Consider the following 24882-nt stretch of genomic DNA (forward strand, 5'->3'; position numbering starts at 1 on the left):
TTTAAACTATATGAATTAGATTACTCATTGGAAGTCCGTGGGATTTGAGAGACAAAATAGCTCAAAGCAGAAAATATTTAACCTCTGAGATTCAACATGTGTAGGCCATTCAAGTTGGCATTTGACACAGTAAAGACATGCAGCAAAAACATCCTGAGGTGCCTGTGTTCAAATCCCAGGTCTGCTTTTGACTTCAGCTTCCAGATGCTGCTCACCTTAGAAAGCAGCATATGAGGGCTCAAGCAGTGGAGTCTCAGAGCAACCACACAGGAGGCCCAGACTGGAGTCTGGGATCCTGGATTTGGTCATTTCCAGCCCCTTGATGTCACAGGTAGTATAAATCAGAGATAAAGAAGATCTCTTTCATATGCTCTCCCACACATACTGTCTCTCACTCTCGCTGTCTTCTCTCTGCTCCCCCTGCCTTTCGGGGTGTGTGTGTGTGTGTGTCTGTCTGTCTGTCTGTCTGTCTATCTGCCTTTCAAAATACATAAACACATTGTGCAATTTTCCCAAACCCACCATCTTTGCTACTTCAGTATGTACTGTACCCACTCATTTTTTAGATAGTGATAATAACAGAACATACTTACAAAACCCAATACATATTGGAGTGTTTATGAAACTGTAATATTTTAGCTATTCTTCAGCTATGAAAAACGTAATCAGTAATTTCCAAATATATATTATTTTTAAAAGCTCAAATACTTGTGTATAGTGCCTTTAAATAAAATACTTAATTAAGGCGTTGGAATTGTGTCTTAGTGGGTTAGGTCACCAGTTTAGAATGTCTGTTCAAGTCCTGACCATTCTCCTTCCAATGCAGGTCCCTGCTAAAGCACTGGGAAGGCAGTAGAAGATGGTGCATATTCTTGGGGCTCTGATAACCACAGTGGAAACCCAGCTGATACTCCAGGCTCCTGGATCTGGCCTGACCCATACTGGTTGTTGCAGTCATTTTGGGAGTCAACCAGTGGAAGGAATCTCTCGTTCTCTCTTTTTCCCTCTCTATCATTCCACCTTTGAAATAAATAAATCTTTTTTTAAGAAAAATAAGTCTAGTAATTCTAATAATTTTTAAATTTAGATCTAAAAAACCATAAGATCTTTGTTTCCTAAATCTTCCTCTCAAACTACTAGATTTCTTCTTATTTCTAAAATTGAGACTGTGTGTGAAAAATGCTCAGTATTATTAGGCATCAGGGAAATGCAAATCAAAACCACAATGATATCTCACTCCTGTCAGAATATCAAAAGATAAAGCAACCATGTTGTCAATAAAATGGAGAAAGGAGAATTTTTATTCATTGTTGATGGTAATGTAAATCAGTACAGTCAAGGTGTAAAACAGTGTGGCCATTTCTTTAAACTAGAATTACGCATGCCCTGTGATGCAGTAATCTCTCCAGTAGGTATATATCCAAAAGGCATGAGCACATGGCATCAAGGAGATACTTTCTCCACCATGTTTTTAGCTGTACCGCCGTCAGAAGAATAAATACAGAAAATGTGATATTAATATACAATGGTTTATTATTCAGCTATAAAAACTGACATCATGTTAAGTAAAATTATGCAAACACAGAAAGACAAACGCCATGTGTTCCATCATATATGTAAGAGCTAATTTTAAAAATCACTTTTGCTGTAAGTACAATGTTCTGTAAAATTTTGTTTTACATAAGTGTCAAAGTGTTAGGAATTATACATACCTCTGTCATTTTAAGGATCTGTGACTATCTTGATATTTACTATATAGGAATAAAGTAGATTAGGTTTTCTCTTAGTATTCCTTGCAATGTTTGCCTATTTCCCTGCTCAACCATGGTTGCTTTTTCCTTTTTATTTGTTGAACTCATGAAAGCATTAAGACTTTGACTATGAAGGAAACTAAAAATATTATCTTGTATAAAGATGAAATAACAAAATAAAATTGATACTAACCATTTATTTAGCAGTCTCTTTCTTCCCTGTTTCGTTATCCTCCTTCCCAAATCCACCAACCCTTACAGTATACACGTATGCCTGTTCTGATACATCCAAGTGGTCTAGACATGGGAAACCCAGAACCCATCCCCTTCCAGGACTCTGGTTCCCAAACAAGGTTTCACTTTGTAATGATCTGGGGTGATTTTGAATGTTTTGCCTACCTTTCGGCCCCCTGACTCCTGATACAGCACAGCCCTAGGAATTGGGATTTTTTTCAAAAACATCTGCCCCTGTCCCTAGATATCTGCTACGTGCAGCCAAGTTTGCAAACCACTGTCATCCAGCATCCTGCCTGCTTCCCGTGGCCTGGAACAGAATGACTGTTTCACACTCTTATGGACAAAGCTGCCAACCTGGCAATCGCAACTAACATCTCTTTGTCTCAGTAAACAATAGCAATACAGAAGTTTATGCACGCTCATGTTTATCCTAACACCAATAGAAATCCAGTCAGAAGCATTTAAAAACGGAGAGATTTCTGAGGAGTTCTTCGTCTTTGTGAATTCCCAGACCTTGGCTCCCAAAACTGAGAACCAGGCAACAGATTGACTGCTTCACAGAAGAACCTCCTGTCAAGGTGGGTACAAACATCTCAACGCAAGGAATTTGACTCTGGAATTCTGTGTTTCATGTTCTCAAACTTGCCATTTTTCAGCTTTCAATAGAAATATTAGTGTTACCTAAAAATCATAGAAGTGTTTTAAAGTCTGCCAATTTTTGTACAGTGTTCATTGATAAATTGCAGAGGTTACGGCTGATTTCAGTCTCTGACTTTTCTGCCACTATGTCTTCGTTGCTTCTGAAATGACTCATCAGTAAGAAAAGCTTAACAATGTCCATAAAGACAGACAGACTAGCATTCCTGTTGCTCTCAAGTCGGATGTATGTGTGTATGTGTGTGAGAGAGCGTTTAACAGAGCGTGACTGTGTGTTGAAGTGGTCTTCAAGATAGCAAACTAGAGTAATCTTAAGAGGTAGTCTCAAAATGTGTTCCCTTTATGTAAATTTGTTAAAAATGAAAAAGAGGTAGGCCCATGCACACCCAGCTGAACAATCTGTGGACCACTCTTTCCATGTCACTTTGAAACCAGTAGACACAGGAGTAATAAAATTGTCCCCAAGATAATCTGTCAGCATGATAGGTAATTAAACTTTGCCTTACTCAAAGGAGATTGGCACATACAAGTTCTTGTGATATACTCTTAAGAAACATCATTAAATTATAAGCTTAACTTCTTTTTCCTGATTCATATAGGACTGGACAATAATTGGTTTTGAGAATTAGAAAAAAGAAACTTTAAGGTAATAATACTCAGTAAATCGATGCTGAAGCAAAGATACACATTGCACAATTTTTTCCTTTATGCAAGTGCCAAGTTAATTGTATTATAACAAGTTAATTGTATTAAGAAGCTATTTTTCACAATAATCTAGGAACATTGATAATAGACAATTCATAAAGCCATAGGATTTAATTGCAAGTTAAGAGACTACAAAATAAGCAAGTAAATTATATTTCTCAAAAATAATGAATGCTAAAATCAACAACGGTTTCCCAAATAGACTTTTAGCTTTAAACATATTTTGTGTAATTATTTGGGACTTTCCTTTTTTTAAAGTAAAATAGCTGGCATCATTTCTCTAGGAAGGCTCCAAAAAATGTAACAACATGGCTGTAGCTGAATAGTTTCCTTTCTCCAGACTACCGCATACACCTTTCAAAGGTTCTAGTATCTAGTTCTGTATCACATTACATAACTAGCATTAAAATTCCTTCTAAAGTTTGATTTAAAATTAATAAAAACGCTATGTATAGATCTGACTTACTGTGAGTATCATTGGCCTTCTTTCAGGAGCCACATTAAAGCATGAAGAAATTAACTTTCCTATGGGGCCTGTTGGCTTTTACATCCTGTTTCATGGTAAGTTTCCTTGATCCTAAATGTCCTTGATTTATTTCTCATTAATCGTAACTGAAAGAACAGTTTTGATAACATGATGATGCCCTGTTTTTTGCATGCATGAAGTAGTTGACCATTACAATCTTATTCCTACTTTCATTTTCTTTCTTATTTATTTTGACAAGTCATCTAATCAACAATTATGAACATAAGGAAAAATGGACTAGCAATAGAAAGAGCACAGAGACAATCTAAAGGAACTATTTCTCGTGGAAAAAATATCTCTTCACTTATTCTCTTTTTCAAAAAAACTACTCAAAATGCTATTTATGCTTATTAATTGTTTTAAGCTTCCAGAAAAACATGAAGTTGATAAATTTTATGAATGAACAATATAATGTAGCAATGTAGAAAATAATCGTTATGATCATTTTATTAAAATATTAGTAAAGAAAATTTTATTAGAAAACTTTCCTAATTACTGAAAATACACCAGTTGAGGTTAAATGTTTCTATTAATTGATTGAGTAGTAAAGTCTTACTCACTAGTGAAAAAAATAAAAACAGCAAAAAAAAAAAGGGGGGGAGTCACTCACTAAAGATTTTTAATTATTTAAACTGCTGAAAAATACTTGTTGCAGCTTTATAGAAAACCTCCCAAAATTTAAATAACATTTGCCACAACCAAGCACATCAATACAACAACATGATCCTCAGAGAAAGATCATTTTCTAGCATTTCCTGATATTGGGGTGAGTGTAGGAGAGGAGTAGAAGTACGCAGAACTTGGTTCACCTCTTAGCCATTTCTGAGAATTCATTCTGTGGTAGACCTAGCCTTGATAACGCAGAAATAGACAACACTGAATTGGGAACTGGGATTCTCATGGAGTTGGCTTTTGTTTCATAAAACCTACTGAGCAGAAACCTTCAGAATAGTCAAAATGCCACAGTGAACAATACAGACAACAGACCTTAGGACAAAGCTGAGTGGATAAAGCTACACTATTGCCCTGAGACTTTTTTCCTTGGGCACATTGTTTATTTTTCTGAGTTGAAATGAAGCTAGAGAACAGAGGAGTTTCATTCCTTGTGAGCCCGTGTCGGTAATCCCTAAGCCATTCATTAAAACTGTACATCCAAAAAGAACATCTAGTGCTGGAACCTGATGGGCATGCATTTTAAGGCTCTTTGTGACCACTGAAGTCTGAGCTTACTTGAATAGCTTTTATTCATAGAATGCCTCATTCTGTTGTATTATAAGTATATGAGATAATAGAGTCTTTAATGTAAATTCAACTGAAATCAATGCCAATGACTAACTTTCAAATTCTTGTTAGAATAAACCACGTTTTTCAACCTTTCTCCAAACATTATAAGTATCACTTTCCTCAACAGGTTAGTAAAAACTTTTTAACATTTTATTCCAGAATAATTTAAAATTTACAAGACAAAAAATGTAGAATTATTCAGAGAGCTGCCCTATATCTGACAGCTAGCTTCCCTCGTTATTAGCATTCATATTAATATATGTCATGGTCCACAAACCACAAACAGCTTTCTCTGCATTCATAAGCCAATCTCCTTCTATCTCTGCCATGCTTCCCAGCCTCTAATGTTCTGTATTCACACTGAGTTTTTCCTAGCTCCCTGTAGTATTTGAATCTCTGTATCTGACATTTCACTCAACCTAATGTCCCCTAGTTACATCCATTTCACTGCAAAAAAAGGGGGGGGGGAATCTCATTCTTTTTACAGAAAATTTTGGTTAGACTTTCAACAAGTGGAAGGTTGGAAGATAAAGAGCTATATACAAGTAAACTTAAGAACTCTGGGTAAAGTGAAACCCAGCTTTGTTTAGCAGGCTTGTTCTCAAAGATGGCCATAGAGCAAGAGCTGCGTTTGTTCCATTTCCTGTAATCGTCTGCATGCCAAGAACACTCATCTGCCAGCAAGCTTGATAAAAACACTCATTATGCTGATTCTCATTTATGACTAGCACATTTTTATTTCAGAAGCTTGAAAACAACCGAAAAACATACTTTTTAAATCCCTCCCATATCTATTTCTTGCTATATTCGTTGGCTGCACATTTGCAGCTCATGAGAAGTAGCTCTGAGCCTGAATCTGAACAATGACTTGAGCTGTCGGCCCAAACTGGGAAGCTTGACTTGATTCAGCACCTAAGATTTTCAACATGTCAAATTCTTTTATGAGATCAAGGTTATATGGGATTTTATTAGAAATAGTTTCTATACTTTGAACATGCCATGGAGTGTACACGACCTACAAATACAGACCTACAAAATCACCAAAACTCCAAAAGCAACACAAGAATCTGAGATTCTCCAATATGTAATGCAGATCAGGATACAAGACAAGCCCTCAATAAGTCACAGTTAAATGAAAGAAAGTATGAATGGGTTTCTATGTATTTGGCTCCCAGGAATATGAATTCAATTTCCATTTCTTACTTCAAGAAGGTTAACGCATGCCATGTTATTGGATGTCTGAAGTATAACATAGAGAAGGTTATGGGCCAAGTGTAAATTTAAAGCAAAAGAGTGTCTACCTTTCTCACAGGACAAATCAGGACACCTGCTACCTCTAACAGGGAGAATCCTTTGTTTTAATTGAAGTGTGTCACTACACTGATCTAGTAAGGCTGTCCAACTTGTCATTTCTAACTCCTAAAAACAAGAAATGGAAGATTTTTTTTAAGTAAAGTGATTTTGAAAATCAAGTTAAGTAAATTAGCATAAAACACAAGCTACATAAATACACTACCAAAAATCAAGAGAATCCCTTAGTCTTTTGAATTCAGTATAATTGGACTGCATCTGTTATTATCCAATAACCTAGGCCATTGAGGATTCCTCAGAACTCTGCAGACTCTAAGAGGTTTGCAAGTGAGCCAGAGCTTTGTAAAAATGCAGATTCTGGCCTGAGCCCAGGGCATCTCCATTTCTAACCAGTGCTCCAGTGATCCTGTGGACACTGATGCAGATGGTCAGGAGTATCGATCTGAGTGATAAAGCCCTGGGAAAATGAAGTCACAAAACTGGAAACAGCAAGGCCTTCTGAAGGATTTGGGTTAATGCTAGAATCCCCTCAAGTGTCTTTGAACCCATTGTCCATTGCCAGAAAGAAATTGGCACAAGGAAATCAGGTAAGAAAATTTTAGCCTTAATGCCAATTCATATGACTGATTCATCCAAAATATTTTCTGAAAGATTTATTTATTTGAAGGCACAGCCATAGAGAGAGAGAGAGAGAGAGAGAGAGAGAGAGAGAGAGAGATCTTTCACTCACTGGGGGACTCCAAAAATGGCCAAGGTCTGGCCAAGCCAAAAGCAGGAATCTAGAGCTTCTGTTGGAACTCCCATATGGGTACAGATGCCCAAATACTTGGGCATCCTCTGCTACATTCCAGGGCACATTATCAGGGAGATAAACCAGAAATGGTACAGCAGGTCTCAAACCAGTGCCCACAGGAAATGCCAGCATTACAGGAGGCCACTTAACTTGCTATGCCACAAACTCTACTTCCATACCAACAAAATGGCTGTTGAGCACCTGATATATAGCAAGCATTATTCTAAATGTCAAATAAATTGTAATAGGGAAAAAATAGACTACAAGTTGCAAATTTCATGGAGCTTATTTTCTACTTGGGGAAGACAAGCCACGAACAAAGCAAATAAGTAGGTGTCACAAAAAGGGGAAGAGATAATATGTGAGGGGGGAGAATAGCATTGCAATTTAGACAGCATAAGCTTATAGAGAATGACTTGATTCAACACAGACTGTAAACACAGCTGCAGTCTGAAAGAGGGTACACCTGCCAACATAAAGACCAGGAAATGAAGACAGGGTGAAGCAGGGAGACCGAAGCAGCACGTGAGCCCAAGGTTAGAGTACAGAAAGTCTCTGGAGTTTTCACTTGGATGGTCACAAAAGTTAGTTTAAGACAGAAAATTTCTTCTCACACACTCCCACTTCCTAGTCTCCATAATAGTTCATGAACAACTGAAACTTTACAAAAGTATCTGTTTAATGCCACATGTTGATAGAAGTACACTAGAGATGCAAAGAGAGAAAGAATAGAGGGAAGAGAGGTCCCTTACATATTTACAAGTTTCATAGTACTGTAAAGTACACCACCTTTGGCAGATTGAAAAGGGAAGGTAATTACATAATCGGGAGAAAAAATCATGATAAATCACAAACAGAAAACCAGGCAGTAAAAATTAAGATATTTGGTCTAACTTTTTCAAATATCCTGCTGGTTATAAAAAGAAGCAAGTAACTGGAGCTGGCACTGTGATGTGATAGGCTGAGTTGCCGCCTTTGACACAGGCATCGCACATGAGCATCAGTTTGAGGCCAGGTTGCTCCACTTCTGATCCAGTTCCCTGCCTGGGAAAGAAGTGCAAAATGGCTCAGGTCCTTGGGCCCATGCACCCACGTGGGGGACCCAGAGTAGGCTCCTGGATGCTGGATTCCGATTGGTTCAGCCCCAACAATTGGCAACCATTTAGGGAGTGAATAGAAGATTCCTGGTCTCTTCTTCTCTGTGTAACTTTGTCTTCCAATTAAAAATAAGCCCTAAAAAAGAAAAAAGAAAGAAAGAAAAAAAGGTGGAGTTGGAGCCCAAAGGAGTAGCCAAGTGGCTGGGGTCCTTGCCTTGAACGAGCCTGGATCCCATAAGGACACCTCAGCAGCCCCACTTCCCATCCAGCTCCCTACATGTGGCCTGGGAAAGCAGTAAAGCCCATGCTTTACTGCCATCCAAAGCCTTGGGACCCTGTACCCATGTGGGAGACCCAGAAGAGGCTCCCGGTTCCTGGCTTTGGATTGGAGCAGCACCGGCCATTGAAGCTGCTTGGGGAGTGAATCAATGGACAGATCTTTCTCTATATCTCTTTTCCTCTCTGTATATCTGACTTTCCAATAAAAATAAATAAATCTTTAAAAAAAAAAGAAAAGAAAAACAAACAAGTTACAGGTAGAGGTACACTAGGTTTAGAATACGATTTTTAAATAAAAAAGATGCAAATTGATATTACAAAGTAAGAACATGCAGTGAGGATTAGTGGAGATTTAAGACACCCAGGTGAAACGTGATCATTAAAATAAAATAAAAAGCCTTGAGGAAGATGAAAAATGTGCTATACATAATAGTTTTTATTACACTTATATGTAAATATAATAAATGTTTACATAATTGAAGTTTCTTAGCTCACTGAATTTCACTAAATTCTTGGAATGGAACAAAAATTCTTCAGGGCAGTTACCACTGACATTCACCTCCAATTGCAATGACTTCCAAGACAGTCTCATTTACAGGCTGTCAAAAATGACTTAAACCTTCCGAGTGGCCAGATTTCCCTCTAGCGTCGGAATTTAATGACAGCTTAGTTTTAACTGAGTTCTGAAAATTCCAGAAGAAACCATTCCTATTCCTATTTTAATTTCATTTATTTTCCTAGTAGAACATTTGCTTAAAACTTAAAAGTTTGTTTTCTTAATATTTGAGCTTCAAATGATCAAATTTAAAATTTTGTTTTTTGCTTTTGTCTCCACAGTTGGGTGAGAGTCACAGGGACCCTGGAAGACCCTATCTATCTGATCCACGGCCAGCACCTCCTCCACCCAACAGGCCAAGATTCGATGCAGCAGCCCCTGCTCCCCTTTACCGCCCAGAACTTGGTCAACCACGTCCACCTTTTTCCAATCCAAGATATGTTCCGCCTCCTCCTCCTAGATCGGGGTTCATCCCATCCCCATCCCTTTCTCTGAGACCTGCTGGACAACCTCAACCCTTTCCTGGTTTTCCACAACAACTTCCCCAACAAAGACCACAACTGGTAGAATTTAACAGGATTCCCAAACCACATCACCATAATCCTGGATTTCGTCCTGATCATCCTCCTTTCCCTAATCCTAAACCCCCAATTAAAACAACTACTGCAGCCCCAACCAACACAGAAACCTCCACTGCCACGACAGCAACCACCACAGCAGAGCTCACCACCACTACAGCAAAAACCACTTCAACCACAACAACCGTTACCTCTCCCACAACAGAGCCCACCACCACTACAGCAAAAACCACTTCAACCACAACAACTGTTACCTCTCCCACAACAGAGCCCACCACAACCACAACAGCCCCAACCACCACTTCACTATCTACCGAGGATACTACCCAAGTTGTAACCACTACTCCCTCTACAACCGAAGTTACACCGCCTAATCCAACTACATCAGGAAATAACACTCCCAAGAAATTTTGGGATAAATTATTTCCCTTTTTCAATTGAAGACATGAAAAAAATGAAATTTTCAGAAGTTTATCTCCTTTATTAGGGAAAATAAACTTCAATGATTTTATATAACCAACCAAAATTTAATGATCATGCAAAACAAATTAAAAATTTTGAGCAGTAGTATGTGTTTATTGTTGTCATAGTGACTATCACATTGTCCTGCCTTTTATTACCTAACATCTGATAAATCAATTTCATACAAGGAAACATAGAACCTGTGCATTAAAAATTTCTAAACTGAAAGAAGAAGCGAATGAGTAATGAAAAAGACTGAGGCATTTGAGGTATAGCCACAATTGAGCTGGTTGTGTTGCAAGAATAAGGGGAGTACTTCGTCTAGGCTTAGTAGGAAGAAAGAAAAAGGATGATAACTGAACCTGAATAAAAGTTGGAACAGTGGAGGTAAAACTACTCCAGAGTGCCTATTGTTGAGCAGGGATGAAGCCACAATCAATATTATCACTTCTCTTAGATCTTTTTTTTTTTTTTTTTTTTTGGCGGGAGGATGCTGGAAAGTCAGAATTACAGAGAAAGAGAGGAAGAAAATGAGATCTTCCATCCACCGGTTGACTCTCCAAATGGCCACAATGGCCAGAGCTAAGCCAGTCCAAAGCTGGGAACCAGGGACTTCTTTCAGGTCTCCTATGTGAGTTCAGAGGTCCAAGGACGTGGGCCAGCCTCTGCTGCTTTCCTGGGTCATAAACAGGGAGCTGGATGGGAAGCAGAGCAGCTGGGCCTAGACTTGGTGCTGATACGGAATGCTGGCACTGCAGGCGGAGGATTAGCCTTCACCAAGTTCTTACACTCTTTCCAGCACTACTCAAGCTGTTGCTTCCACCATCTCTGCCACAACCACAGCGTCTAGTATTCCTGGTCCATCTGCTTTGTGTACCTCTCATGGAACAGCACCCATAAATACCACCTCTGCTGCCCACCAGTGCACCTGCCACCACTACAGAAGCCCATACCACTTCTGCCTCCACAGCCACTTCTTTACCTCCTCTTCTCTCTTCTGTTACCACACAGATTGCCACCAGCATGGATGCTCCTTTTAATACCACACAATCAACCACAGCCAAAGCTGGCCTCTGTATCTCATCCACCAAAGCCTCCAATGCCTCTGCTACCACCACCCCAACTCCTGCCCCTTCCACATCTGCTGCCACCAACACTTTATCAGTTTCCTCCATGTCTTAGGCATTTCCTCAGCCTCCATCACAACAACCCCAACCCCTGCTCATCAAGATCTACTGTGAACACTACTAAATCACTACAAATACTATTTCCCCCATTATGACTAACACATCATGAAACATCACAAAAGCCTCTCCTCACTGACACTGTACTGAGTGTGTGGGCCACCCCAGGGAACATGGGGACATCAGTCACTAACACCTGGACCACCATTGGCTCTGACCTTGATGCTGTCAATGCAGCCTCACCCTGTCACACTCTCTTCATTCTTCTTTCAGTCAAGATCCCAACACCACCATTCACTGTTCCTTTAGCTCAGCTGCTGCCATACCTATCTCCTCCACAACACTCATTACACCTGTCACTACAGCCTAAAAGTACATCTGCCACAGCACAACTACCACGAATACATCAGCTCCTACAGGAGCCACTGAATCTGTCTCAGAAATTGCTGAGGTCACTGATAAAGCTGTTTTTATTTTCTGCCATACCTGGATTATCTTCTGGAACAAGCCCAAGTACCAACATGTATCCTACAACAATCCTGAAAGGATCACATAGGGGCAGTCAAAGGTGTTCCACATCAACCTCTGCCAAAGCCACATCCACCACATCCAACATTTCAGGCCACAATCTCTACTTCCACTTCCACATCTATACTTCATCTCATAAATCAGAATTTTCGCCTCACCTATCACCACCTAGGACCTTGATATCTTCTGTTGCCACTAACATATCACTTGTCACCACCAAATTATGCTCTATCTTCTACCACTTATCCTGACATTACCTCATCTGCCACCACCACAGTCCCTGCTTCTGCTCCTATCCCCATGGCCTCATCTCCATCAGCTGCTTTGGAGTTTGTCATTTCCATAGCTAAAGTCTCCTGCCATTCCAAACATGGCACAACCTATACTTCCAGGACTTCTTCCGCCTACCTATCCCATACAGCTTCCAGCATGGTCCCAGTCAGTTCAACCTCCAGGTGCCAGAACCAGACGTGCTCTGAACAGCACATCCACTGTTAGTAGCACCACAACCACAGTGACATGACTTCATGTATCCTTTATGGGACATCTGTTTCTTCAATTACTGATGCCCTTACCTTAGTACTTCATCAGCACCACACAAATGTGGCCAAAACAACAGGGATCACACTATCACCCAACATCACTTTGGCTGATTTATCCAGTACTTTGTTGCCACTGAAGACACCTCACTGCACCAATACCCACTATTGCATCTGCTTCCTCCACAGTTGAGGACATTACCTCTCTTGATAGAACTCCACCTACTGACATAACAACCAACACAGCCATCACAATGACTCTTCAACATTTAGCAGATTTTATGAGACTGCTCACATGACTCACTCAGTTGAGCCCACATAACATGATTTCGTAGACTGCCAGGGTCAAGCTAAAACTAAGTGAGCTTTTACAACCTGTCTACCATAGAACACTGATTCCTGAACACGCTTGACCTCAGACCTTTGCCTGCTGTCAATAACTAACATGTTTTTGACATGCTAAATTTTGTTCTAGCTAAAAACACTTTAATTTAGATAGTTACAAAATAAACAAATAGTACGGTTGTATAATTTTGATACACAAAATAAATAAAACTTTACTTATGGAGTTAAAAAAAAAGAAACTAGTTTTAAATCATAATAGGCTGGCTTCTTACAAATTCTACATACCCCCAAAAAAGAAAAAAAAAAGGTGTTATATCAAAAATGTGCTTGCTTTGCTTTAATAGATGCATAATGTTCCTAGATATCCTCATGAAACAGAATGGAATCAAAGAAATCCATATGTCTCCCTCATCAATATGTTCCTTGTGCTTTCCCCACATTTTCTGTTTCCACCAGAAAAATGTCCTTCAGATGGGAGACAAGCATGCACACACACACACACACACACACACACATCCTTGGAAAAATTGAAAAGCTATGACAACTAAAATTAATTACAAGCAAGACAGTGCATGAAGAAACTTAAATATTACTTACTAGCAATAGCTTCAACTGAAAGAGTATGAATTTGAAAAATAAGTACCAATTAAACATTCAATAATGATTTTCAAATGAAACAAAAAGAGCATCACTTTTTTAAAAAAAATTAATAAAACTGGAACAAAAAATGCAGGCATTCTGAGCTTCCATTCAGCTGGGATAAGACATAAACTTGAAAAATGCTGCTGTTTAGTCAGCATGTATTGAGTGACAGCACTCACATGAACAAAGTAGCAAAAATTAAATAAAATTAAATAAAAATAAAAAATTAAATAGAAATGAGAGCTTTCATGCATTATTTGTGATCATTTCATTTTATCTCCAAAAATCTTTGGGATCTTAAAAGATCATTTCCAGGAGTGGCTCAACTGGCTAATCCTCCATCTCCAAGCACCATATCCCACATGGGCACTGATTCATGTTCAAGTTGCTGCACTTCCCATCCAGTTCTCTGCTTGTGGCCTGAGAAAGCAGCAGAGGACGGCCCAAGACCTTTGGCACCTGTACTTATATGGAAGATCCAGAAGGAGCCTCTGGTTCCCAACTGCAGATCAGCTCAGCTCTAGCTGCTGCAGCCATTTGGGCAGTGAACCAGCCGATGAAAGACCTCTCTGTCTCCTTCTCTGTGTGTAAAATCTGCCTTTCAAATAAAAATACATAAATCTTTTAAAAATGGATAATTTCCGAAGAATACTTTGTGGATTTGACTAGACTGGGCACAGCCTAATCATGCATTAGTGATTATGGAATAAATAATGGTAAACTTTCACAAGATGAGTGTAATGCTGAAGTCAATTACATAAAAGAGAAATAAAAAATGAAAAAAATTCCCAGTAGATAAAATACAGGGCAATTTTTCTTTTTGTAACTACCTATTATAATTTAAGATACAAGGCAAGTATTTTTAATACAAATGTGATTTGATGAATAATATCCAGCTTTTATAAAACTTCCTAGGAATGTATTTGTTGGATAAAATAATTTACTTTATTTTGTTTATGTAAGGTGAACAAATTTCATGTATTTCACAAAACAGATTTAAGAGCATAGTGATAACTTTCCACTCTATGTTCCCTCCCACCTACGGTCTCACCCACTCTCTTCCTTACTTTTTCTTTATTTTTACAATGACATGCTTTCAGTTCACTTCTCAAACACCTGACACTCCCACAGATAAAGAATTCAACAAATAGCAAATAGGAAAAAAAAAACACTGTTCCTTAAAAGTATAGACAAAGTCTACAAAAGAAATTTCAAACATGTGTTTATAGTGTTTGTTCAAAGGATTCTCAAACACTCTTCCTTTTGGAGGATGATGAAAGTCAGTCTCATGAAACAAATGGAACAGCAGCACATACTGAGGAATTCATCTCAAGACTCTCAGAATAGCTCAAGCATGTAAAGATCCCTAGTTGTATGGGTGTATGCGATCCTAACAACCCAAGTTAAATAGTAACTACTAGTGGAAATCTGCAACAAGGAGCATCTCTGCTTCATTTCCTTTAGCATGCAGGAATCTGAAATATTCCCTTCTTCTGGGAATCTGAAAGCTCACTGGCTTGTTTTCACTAAAAAGATGTGTGTGGTGTGTGCAATATAATGATTAAGTCTAGTCACACATAAAAGAAAGTGCTCAGACCTACTTCCAGTGCTTAAAGCTTTAAGTGGGAAGCATCACTATGCGCCTAAATCTGTTTTGTGAAGTACATGAAGACCAGAAGCCTGGAACTCCATCTGGGTCTCCTACATGGGGCCATACAGCCTTAGTCTATATTCTTGAGGAAGCTTTGTTTTCCTCTTTTTATTACTTGCTATGTTCTGATATTTTTACATGATGAAGTATTAGCCTTGTGATTGGAAAATAAAATGATATGCCACTGTGAAAAAAAAATTTTAAAGAAAGGAAGAGAATAAAAGAAAGGAAGCAAATGGGTGGGTGGGGGGCACAGGCAGAAGGGAGAGTAGGATGAGAAAGTATCAATAGTCTCCTACATACATGTTGTGAAATAAGGGGAATTTTTTTCACTTCCTATAAATACAGTAACTTTTTTTAAAAGGGAAAAGATGAACAGCTATAGAATATTCATATAATTCAATACTACTTGTCCATGGAAAGGAATAAACTAGCAACATATGTAACACAGGCAAATCACAAAAGATTATGCCAAGTGAAAAAAAAAAGCCATACACAAAAAGGCTATAGACTATGAGGCTCACTGGATATGAACTTTCAGAAAAAAAAGTAAAGCCAGAGTGAAAAAAAATAGATTAGTAGTTGTAATGCTCTTGAGCAGGGTTGTGGGGCTGACTTCAAAAGGACGCGATGGTCAAAATGTTCTGTATCAGATTGTGGAAGTGACCACACAGTTATAGGCTTTTAGGACCAGGTCGGTGGCTTGGTTGGTGCTCCCTGCTCCTAAACCAAGCCCAGTATCCCGGAGCAGCACCAAGATCCAGCCTCCTGCTGTCGGCTTCCTGTCCACTTCCGTTTCCAAATGTTACCTCTCCCGATTACATTGTTGTCTCTCAATTCTCTGTCAGCAGCCCTCATTGAGATGAAGCCTTGGATAGCAGCTGTTGACCTACATCTGTCTCTGCCACCTGTGCCTTGTGCCATGTTCCCCCTGCAGGAAACTACAGTTAGATCCATTTCCAAAAATCCCAGCCCATAGTGAGCATGTTCAACCCAAATTTCCCTCCTGTGACCACCTCTACAGCCATGTAGGTGAACTACAGCTGGGCATCAGCTCAGAAACGTTGAGAAATTATAAACCACTAACTAAACCACACTCTGAAATTGACAGTTCACTGTACAGGTGAAGTGTGTTTAAGTTGCCATCATTTGGCACATTCAGTCATTACAACATTTTGTCTACTTACATTATCCTTCAGTGACACAGCCATCTTACAAAAATTCTTTCATCCAAACACCATTGACCTCATTTCATAGGTCAGACTTTACCTCTACTGATCTCAATGAGGGGTTTCTCTGAAACGCTTCTGTGTCCTCACTGTTCTTGCTCCAGGTCAATCGGAGTTGAGAGGAGGCTTACACAGTGATTCAACATTCACTGTAACTCATATAAATGGAAATGATTTCTTTTTCTGAAAAAACCCTATAAAATATCAACAGTTTGCTTTTATTCAACCTGAAAGTGGCTTTTTATGATGCTGTGATTCTTACATAGTTTTCTGCTCTGTATGAAGATCATTAGCCAGTGGTTATGACAATGTTGTGAGTGAATTTCTACAACCCTGGGCAGACATTGAGTTTTTAAATGTAGTCTATGCATGTGAGAGATCTTTAGAAGTTCATGAAAAAGCTATGCATGAACTCCACACTTTTTGCAACAAATGCATTTAGTGTAATTTATTTTTGAAGTACCCTTATATGCTTCCCAGCATTTCTTTTCAGCTTATGGTCCTTCAAAAAAAAATAATAATGGTAATGATTTAAAATATTATTGTACCATATTTCAAAAAACTTTGTTGCAGACATTAACTGAACTTCTGCATGTGTTCACACAGTGAATCTCTAAAAAGTAGCAGTATTGAAGAATATTAAAGAGAGGTAATTGTCCTCCAATAATGTTCCATTTATAACCTATCCTTATTAAAATGCAAGGGCATGAATATAAAGGCTCCTAACCAGCTTCACAACTCAATCTGAGCAATCCCTCCAGGTCAACGCTAAGCCAGGACAAAAGCAGAAGGTGTTGCCCATTCTTGCTGTGGGTGTCTGCAGGTCATACTATCACAACTGCAAAGGCAGATACTCCTTTTGCTGCCTTTTAAAACCAATCTTATGTTACCTTTCAGTCTCCTCTTCTGATACAAAATGCCACCTGTAAACCTACAGAAGTACACACAGCAAGTATCACCTTCCTTTCTCTCAAGGAGCAAGGCCTTTTCTCAAGGGACAGACAGAGCCCTCCATCCACCTTTAAGATTTGCAGATAAGCTTGAACCCAAGCCAAGAGGAAATGGCAAAGGTGAAATTCTGGATCAAAAAAATAAAGAGGGAAAAATTTTCCTGGCTCAAAGGGTCAGTGCAGAATACTGTCACCAGAGTTACAGAGCTACAGCTTAAAAAGTGTTGTCATGACAAAGAAAGATTGACAAGCTAACTTAAGCGAAAGAAACAGAAAATACCATGTGAATCATTTTACCGGAAAGTACAGACTATTTATTTAACCTTCTCTAATAAACTTGCTTAAGTAAAGCATCAATAAAAAGATGTGTCAGTAGCATCTAACGGTGGTTTAATGGCTCTGTAGTTAAACAACTTACCTTTAAAGATTGTTTCACATCATTGATAACTATAAAGTACTTGAAATTACTTCATAAAAGGAAATTATTTGGGCACATTTTAAAATATTGGATCTGATAATGTACAAAAAGACCATAACAAATCAAAAAAACCAAAGAGATAATTATTATTCTTCTTTTCTTAAATATATAGACACAAACATTAGATCACATAGCTCCTACCAAGACTAGTCCAGGCAGAGATGAGAACTTGTACTTCTTTTTCTGTTGATACCACAAACTCCCAAAGTACTCTTGACTCCCAAGTCTTTTTCTATGCCCATCGGTGAATTCCCTAGACTTTCCCATTGTGCAAGGACCTTCTCAAAAGTCTAATGTCGGTCAACTCAATGTTAGAAATAGTTGGACATACATTTCAAATTACAAAAACAAATTTTAAATTAATATTAATATAATAAACATTGCTTTGATCAACTGATTATTATAATGAGTGCTATCAATTTTGTAAATATGTGTAGCAAGAATCGCGAGAAAATATAAGATAATCTTCCAAATTCAAGGAACTGGGGATCAGAATGGAAATTAAGTTAGCAAAAGCCTTCCACCGTTCATTTAGTCTGCCTTAATGAAGCTTTCGTTTAGATAGCCAAGCTTTCAATCAGGCTGAATCAAAGTAAAAATTGAGTATGTTTTCTCTTGGTTTGGGGCTTGATTTTCCTGTACAGCTATACAGTCTTCTGGTATGAAGGATAGAAGTGGAGTGATGAACTGAAAAGTAGCTGTCACTTTTCTCCTCCAAAACAATATCACTCAGTGGATAGCCATGCTATTTCTCAAGGCTCAAGATCAAGAACTACCGTAAAACATAACATAGTGAAGACCTGTTGTCCATAGTCTGGCATTCCCAGGTATTATTCAAACTTTTGTAAAATTGATATATGTAGGATCAAAGTTTTAAACTCCAAGTGCTTCAACACTATCATCACATTAAAAGAATCACAGCAGTTCCTGAAACTGTTCATTATATCCTGAAAAATAAAATCTGAGAGACACTGGATTAAGGCAAGTTAGTCTTATGCTTTTCCATTATTTATTGAAAACAACCTGTTGTCACCAGGTGTGAATCAGGATTAGGAATACTTAGGCATTTTTTTTTCAGATCATTATAAATCATTACCAAGTAAGTGAGCAATAACTTAACATAATTTGAAAATTGTTCAAATGAAAAGATTTTAGAACAATAAAAACTTAATAACAGTCTACTTTGACTGTAACAAGCTTATTGTAAATAAACATCATCAGTTTCTAGCAAGATCAAAAGAAATTGTAGCTCTAACTCATACACTCTAACTCAATGATATCTCAAAACTTACCCTTGATTCCGCACTGACAATTTTGCAATAGTTGAGAGATTTCTGCTTAAAATCATGCTAGACCCCTCAATTATGTAATTGCATACCCAGATTTTTGCAAGGTAGATGCCAACCCCATTTTACAGATAGTGAAACTATCTGAGGCATGGGACAATTACATAATTTGTCAAATATTGCATGCATATTAATGGAGAAACAAGGAGCCAAGGTCAAACTACCACTTGATCCTGTTCTCAGAGACCATTAATGCACAACTTCAACCTGTGCTCCAGGTTGTTACTTTTACAAAACAAATACCTACTTCTGAAAATTGTTCTTTTGCAGTAAAATTCACAATGACTAAGTTATGGAATCAACCCAGATATGTATCGACTGATGACTGGATAAAGAAAATGTGGCAGGGTCTAGCTCTGTTCAATGGGCTAAGCTGCCACTTGCAGTGCCTACATGCCTTATGGGCACCAGTACAGGTCACTGCTGCTCCACTTCCAATCCAGCTCCCTACCAGTATCCCTAGGAAAGCAGCAGAGGATAAATCAACTGCTGGTGTCTCTGCACACACCTAGAAAACCTGGAAAAAACCTAGCTCCTGGCTTCAGCCTGGCCCAGCCCTGGTCATTCTGATCATATGGGAACTGAATCAGCAGATGGAAACCCTCCCTTCCTCACTCTCCGTGTCGTTAAGTTTTAAAAAATAGGGGGAAGGGCATATATACACAACAGAGTACTACTCAGCCATTAAAAAGAATGAAATTTGGTATTGCAACAAAATGAATGTAACTGGAAACTGTTATGCTTAGTGGAATTAGGCAAAGTATCATGTTTTCTCCAATATGTGACAGAAAATACAGAATACTAAAGAATGCACGGGAGTGAAATGCTCACTTTGGGGCGTGATTATTGTTTTAACCACGCTAATGTTTCTGTGGAACTGTCGGCCCTCTGCTTTGTACTTTCTAAATACAACAATTAGTGGTGAATTAAGTGTATTAGTATAGAGTGAATTAAGATTATTATTTTATTTTAGTTATTTATTATTTATTTTATCAGCTTTGCAAAAGCTGATGAAGAAAAGGGAGGGAGGGAAAGAGAGACGATAGTGGTCTGCAGGGAAGTGGGGGGAGTGTGGCTGTCTCATTCAAGCTATATCTAGAATGTATAATGTCTGTACTCTATAGCAAAATAAATTTTAAGAAAAAAATGTAAATATTCATTTTCATTGGAAAGTCAGATTTACAGAGAGAAAGAGAGAGAGAGAAATCTTTCATCTGCTTGTTCACTCCCCAAGCTAAGCCAATCTGAAGCCAGGAACTTCCTCCGAGTCTCCCATTTGGGTGCAGGAACCCAAGACTATGGGCTGTCCTCTACTACTTTCCCAGGCCACAAGAAGGGAGCTGGATGGGAAGTGAAGCAGCAAGGCAAGGACTTTAGCCACTAGGGTATCTCACTTGGCTTTGTGCTGTGTCCAAGAAAAATTTTTTTTCCTTTAAGTAGAAAAGTGTATGTAAGTATAAATAATTATTTTTATATATACATATTATTGTCCTTAATTATCTTTCCAAAAATAATTATTAATAAGACAGTTGGTCTACTCATTCAAGATATCAATATTATAAAGGAAAAGGGAAGACAATTTTTTTTAATTGTTCCTTACATTGTATTATGTAGTACAGTTTTATAGGCGCTGGGGATTCCCCCCACCCCTCCCATACCCCTCCCCCCATGGTGGATTCCTCCACCTTGTTGCATAACCATAGTTCAAGTTCAGTTGAGATTCATTGCTTGCAAACACATGCCTAGCATAAAGTTCAGCGTCTTATTGTCCAGATAAGTTCGGTGGCCTCTTGGGGAGACCTTCTATGGTCTGAAGATAGGTCGAACAGAGTAAAGATCCAGTCAGTTAAAAGCCCCAACAAGGCCTCAGTATCAATATACAACATTATGGAATTAATTGACATAGTATTGGGTAAACAATATGTTAAAAATAATGCAAGTTCCATTCTTTGAAACATCTGGGTTGAGACAGTATCAATGACAGGTTCAAAAAATAATAAACAACGGGATTCGCTCATTTCCCTTAGCATTATAGTTTCCAGTTGGGCCCATTTAGCCACAAAGAACTGCATTTTGTTTTTTTTAATAGCTGAGTAGTATTCCATGGAGTAGATGAACCAAAGCTTTCTTATCCAATCTTCTGCTGATGGGCATTTCGGTTGCTTCCATGTTTTTGCAATTACTGATTGTGCTGCAATGAACATAGGGATGCATGTTGGTTTGTCGTAAAACAGGTGTTTTGGATATATTCCTAGGAGTGCTATTGCTGGGTCATATGGTATGCAGATTTTGAGTTGTTTGAGTGTTCTCCAGACTGATTTCCATAAAGGCTGTACCAATTTGCAGTTCCACCAGCAGTGGAGTAGGGTTCCCTTTTCCCCGCATCCTCGCCAGCAAGCGTCGTTGGTGTTCTTGTTTATGTGGGCCAATCTTACTGGTGTTAGGTGGTACCTCATCGATGTTTTAATTTGGATTTCCCTTATTGCTAGGGAGCTGGAACATTTTTTCATATGTTTGTTTGCCATTTGGACTTGTTCCTTTGTGAAATGTTTGCCCATTTCCCATGCCCATTTCTTGAGTGGCTTGTTTGTTTTGGTTTTTTGGTTGTTTTGAAGTTCTTTGTATATCCTGGAAATTAGCCCCCTATCACCTATATCGTGTGCAAAGATCTTCTCCCACTCTGTGGGTTGCTTTTTTACTTTGTTGATTGTTTCCCTTGCTGTACAGAAGCTTCTTAGTTTGATGAGGTCCCATTTGTTTATTCTGTTCTCAACTGCTATTGCTTTTGGTGTCCTTCTTAGAAAGTCAGGACCTACTCCTAGGTCTTGCAGGGTATTTCCTACATTTTCTTGCAAGAGTTTGAAGGTTTCTGGATGTAGGTTTAGGTCTTTTATCCATGTAGATTGGATCTTAGTGTATGGTGATAGATGTGGGTCTATTTTTTTGTTTCTACAGGCTATCAGCCAGTTGTCCCAACAACATTTACTAAAGAGGCCTTCCCACTTGCTTGAACTGTCATTGGTCTTTTTGTCAAAGATTAATTGGCTGTATTTGTGTGGGTTCCCTTTTGGTGCTTCTATTCTATTCCATTGATCTTCCTTTCTGTCTTTGTGCCAGTACCAGGCTGTTTTGATAACCACTGCTCTATAGTATGTCCAGAGGTCCGGGATTGTGATTCCCCCTGCTAACTTCTTATTTTTCAGGATGGTTCTAGCTATTCGTGGTTTTTTTGTGTTTCCAGATGAACTTTTGAATCATTGTATCCAGTTCCGTGAAGAATGTTTTGGGCAATTTGATTGGAATTGCGTTGAAAATGTATATTGCTTGTGGTAGTATAGACATTTTAATGATATTGATTTTGCCTATCCAGGAGCACGGGATGTTATTCCATCTTTTGAGGTTTTGTTCAATTTCCTTTTTAAATAGTTTGTAGTTTTCTTCGAATAGGTCTCCTACGCTTTTGGTTAGATTTATTCCCAAATACTTCATACTTCTCTCTGCTATTTTGAATGGTATCCTGTTGGTTAGATCTTCTTCCATCTTGGTGTTATTTGCGTATACTATGGCTGTTGATTTTCGTTCGTTAATTTTGTACCCCGCCACTCTGCCAAACTCTCATATAAGTTCTAGCAGTTTCTGTATTGAGTCTCCTGGTTTTTCTATGTATAGGATTATGTCATCCGCATATAGTGAAAGCTTGACTTCTTCGTTTCCTATACGTATGCCTTTGATTTCTTTTTCTCGTCTTATGGCCTCTGCAAGTACCTCTAGGACTATGTTGAATAGCAGTGGTGATAGCGGGCACCCTTGTCTTGTTCCAGATCTCAGTGGGAAGGGTTCTAGCTTTTCTCCATTCAGTATGATACTGGCGTTGGGTTTTTCATAAATTGCTTTGATTATGTTGTGGATTTTCCCATCTATGCCTACTTTGGCTAGAGTTTTTAGCATGAAGAGGTGTTGGATTTTGTCGAAAGCTTTTTCTGCATCTATTGAAACTATTATGTGGTTCTTGTTTTGCAGTTTTTGGATATGGTTTATAACATTTATGGATTTCCAAATGTTGAACCATCCCTGCATTCCAGGGATGAATCCTACTTGATCCGGATGAATGATCTGTCTGATGATTTTTTGAATTCTATTGGCTAGGATTTTGTTGAGAATTTTAGCATCAATGTTCATCAGAGAAATAGGTCTGTAGTTTTCCTTCTCTGATGGTTCTCTGTCCGGTTTTGGGATTAAGGTGATGTTGGCTTCATAGAATGAGTTTGGGAGGGTTGCTTCCTCCTCTATTGTTTTCAAGAGCTTGTAGAGGATTGGGGTTAGTTCTGTTCGGAATGTTTTGTAGAATTCTGTAGTGAAGCCGTCTGGGCCTGGGCTTTTTTTCGTTGGGAGATCCTTGATGACTGTTTCAATCTCTACCTCGGTTATGGGTTTATTTAATTCTGCAGTTGCCTCCGGACTGAGTTTTGGTAAGTGGTGGGAGTCCAAGAACTTTTCTATTTCTTGGTGGTCCTCAAATTTGTGGGAGTACAGTTCTTTGTAGTAATTTCTAATTATTTTCTTAATGATTGCAGTGTCTGTTGTTATGTTGCCTTTTTCATCTTTAATGCTATTGATTCTCACTTTCTCTTGTTTTTTTTTGGTCAATCGGGCCAGTGGAGTGTCTATTTTGTTTATTTTCTCAAAAAACCAACTTTTTGATTTGTTGATTTTATGTATAGTTTTTTTGATTTCTATTTGGTTTATCTCCTCCCTTGTTTTGATGATTTCTTGTTTCCTATTGTGCGTGGGACTCTTCTGCTGCTGTTTTTCCAGATCCTGGAGGTGTGAGGTTAGTTCCTGTATTTGGCGTCTTTCTTGGGCCTTGACATGCGCTCCGATTGCGATGAATCTACCTCGTAGCACTGCTTTTGCAGTGTCCCACAAGTTTTGGAATGTTGTATCAGAGTTTTCATTGGTTTCCATAAATTTTTTGATCTCATCTTTAATTTCTTCTCTGACCCATTGTTCGTTTAATAGCATATTGTTCAATTTCCAAGAATGCCTATACTTCCTGGGGAGTTTTGAGTTGTTGATTTCCAGTTTCATCCCATGGTGGTCTGAGAGGGTACATGGTATGATACTAATGTTTTGGAAGTTGTTTAGATTCGCTTTATGTCCTATCATGTGGTCGATTCTGGAGAAGGTGCCATGCACCGCTGAGAAGAATGTATAGTCTGTGGCCTTAGGATAAAAAGTTCTATATATGTCTACTAAGTCCAGTTGTTCTATTGTTTGTGTGAGCTCTGTTGTTTCTTTGTTGAGTTTTTGTTTCGTAGACCGGTCCATTGTTGTTAGAGGTGTGTTGAGATCACCTACAAGAATTGTGCGGGTATCTATGTCTTCCCTTAAGTCTGTAAGTAATTGCTTTACGTAAGTAGGTGCATTAAGATTCGGTGCATAAACATTAATGATGGTGATTGCTTCTTGATGGATCATTCCTTTCACCAGTATAAAATGGCCTTCCCTGTCTCTTTTGATGTTAGTTAGAATGAAATCTATCTCGTCTGAAATTAGGATAGCTACCCCAGCTTTTTTTTCTCGTCTATTGGCGTGAAATATCTTTTTCCATCCCTTCACTTTCAGTTTCTTTGCATCCTTTCTGGTTAGATGCGTTTCTTGTAGGCAACAGATGGTTGGGTCTTGTTTGATGATCCATTCTATTAATCTCTGTCTTTTGATTGGTGAATTTAGACCATTTGTGTTGAGAGTTAA

The sequence above is a fragment of the Ochotona curzoniae genome, unplaced genomic scaffold (genome assembly GCF_017591425.1).
Source record: "Ochotona curzoniae isolate NIBS_2020 unplaced genomic scaffold, NIBS_Ocur_1.0 scaffold_4506, whole genome shotgun sequence".
NCBI lineage: Eukaryota > Metazoa > Chordata > Mammalia > Lagomorpha > Ochotonidae > Ochotona > Ochotona curzoniae.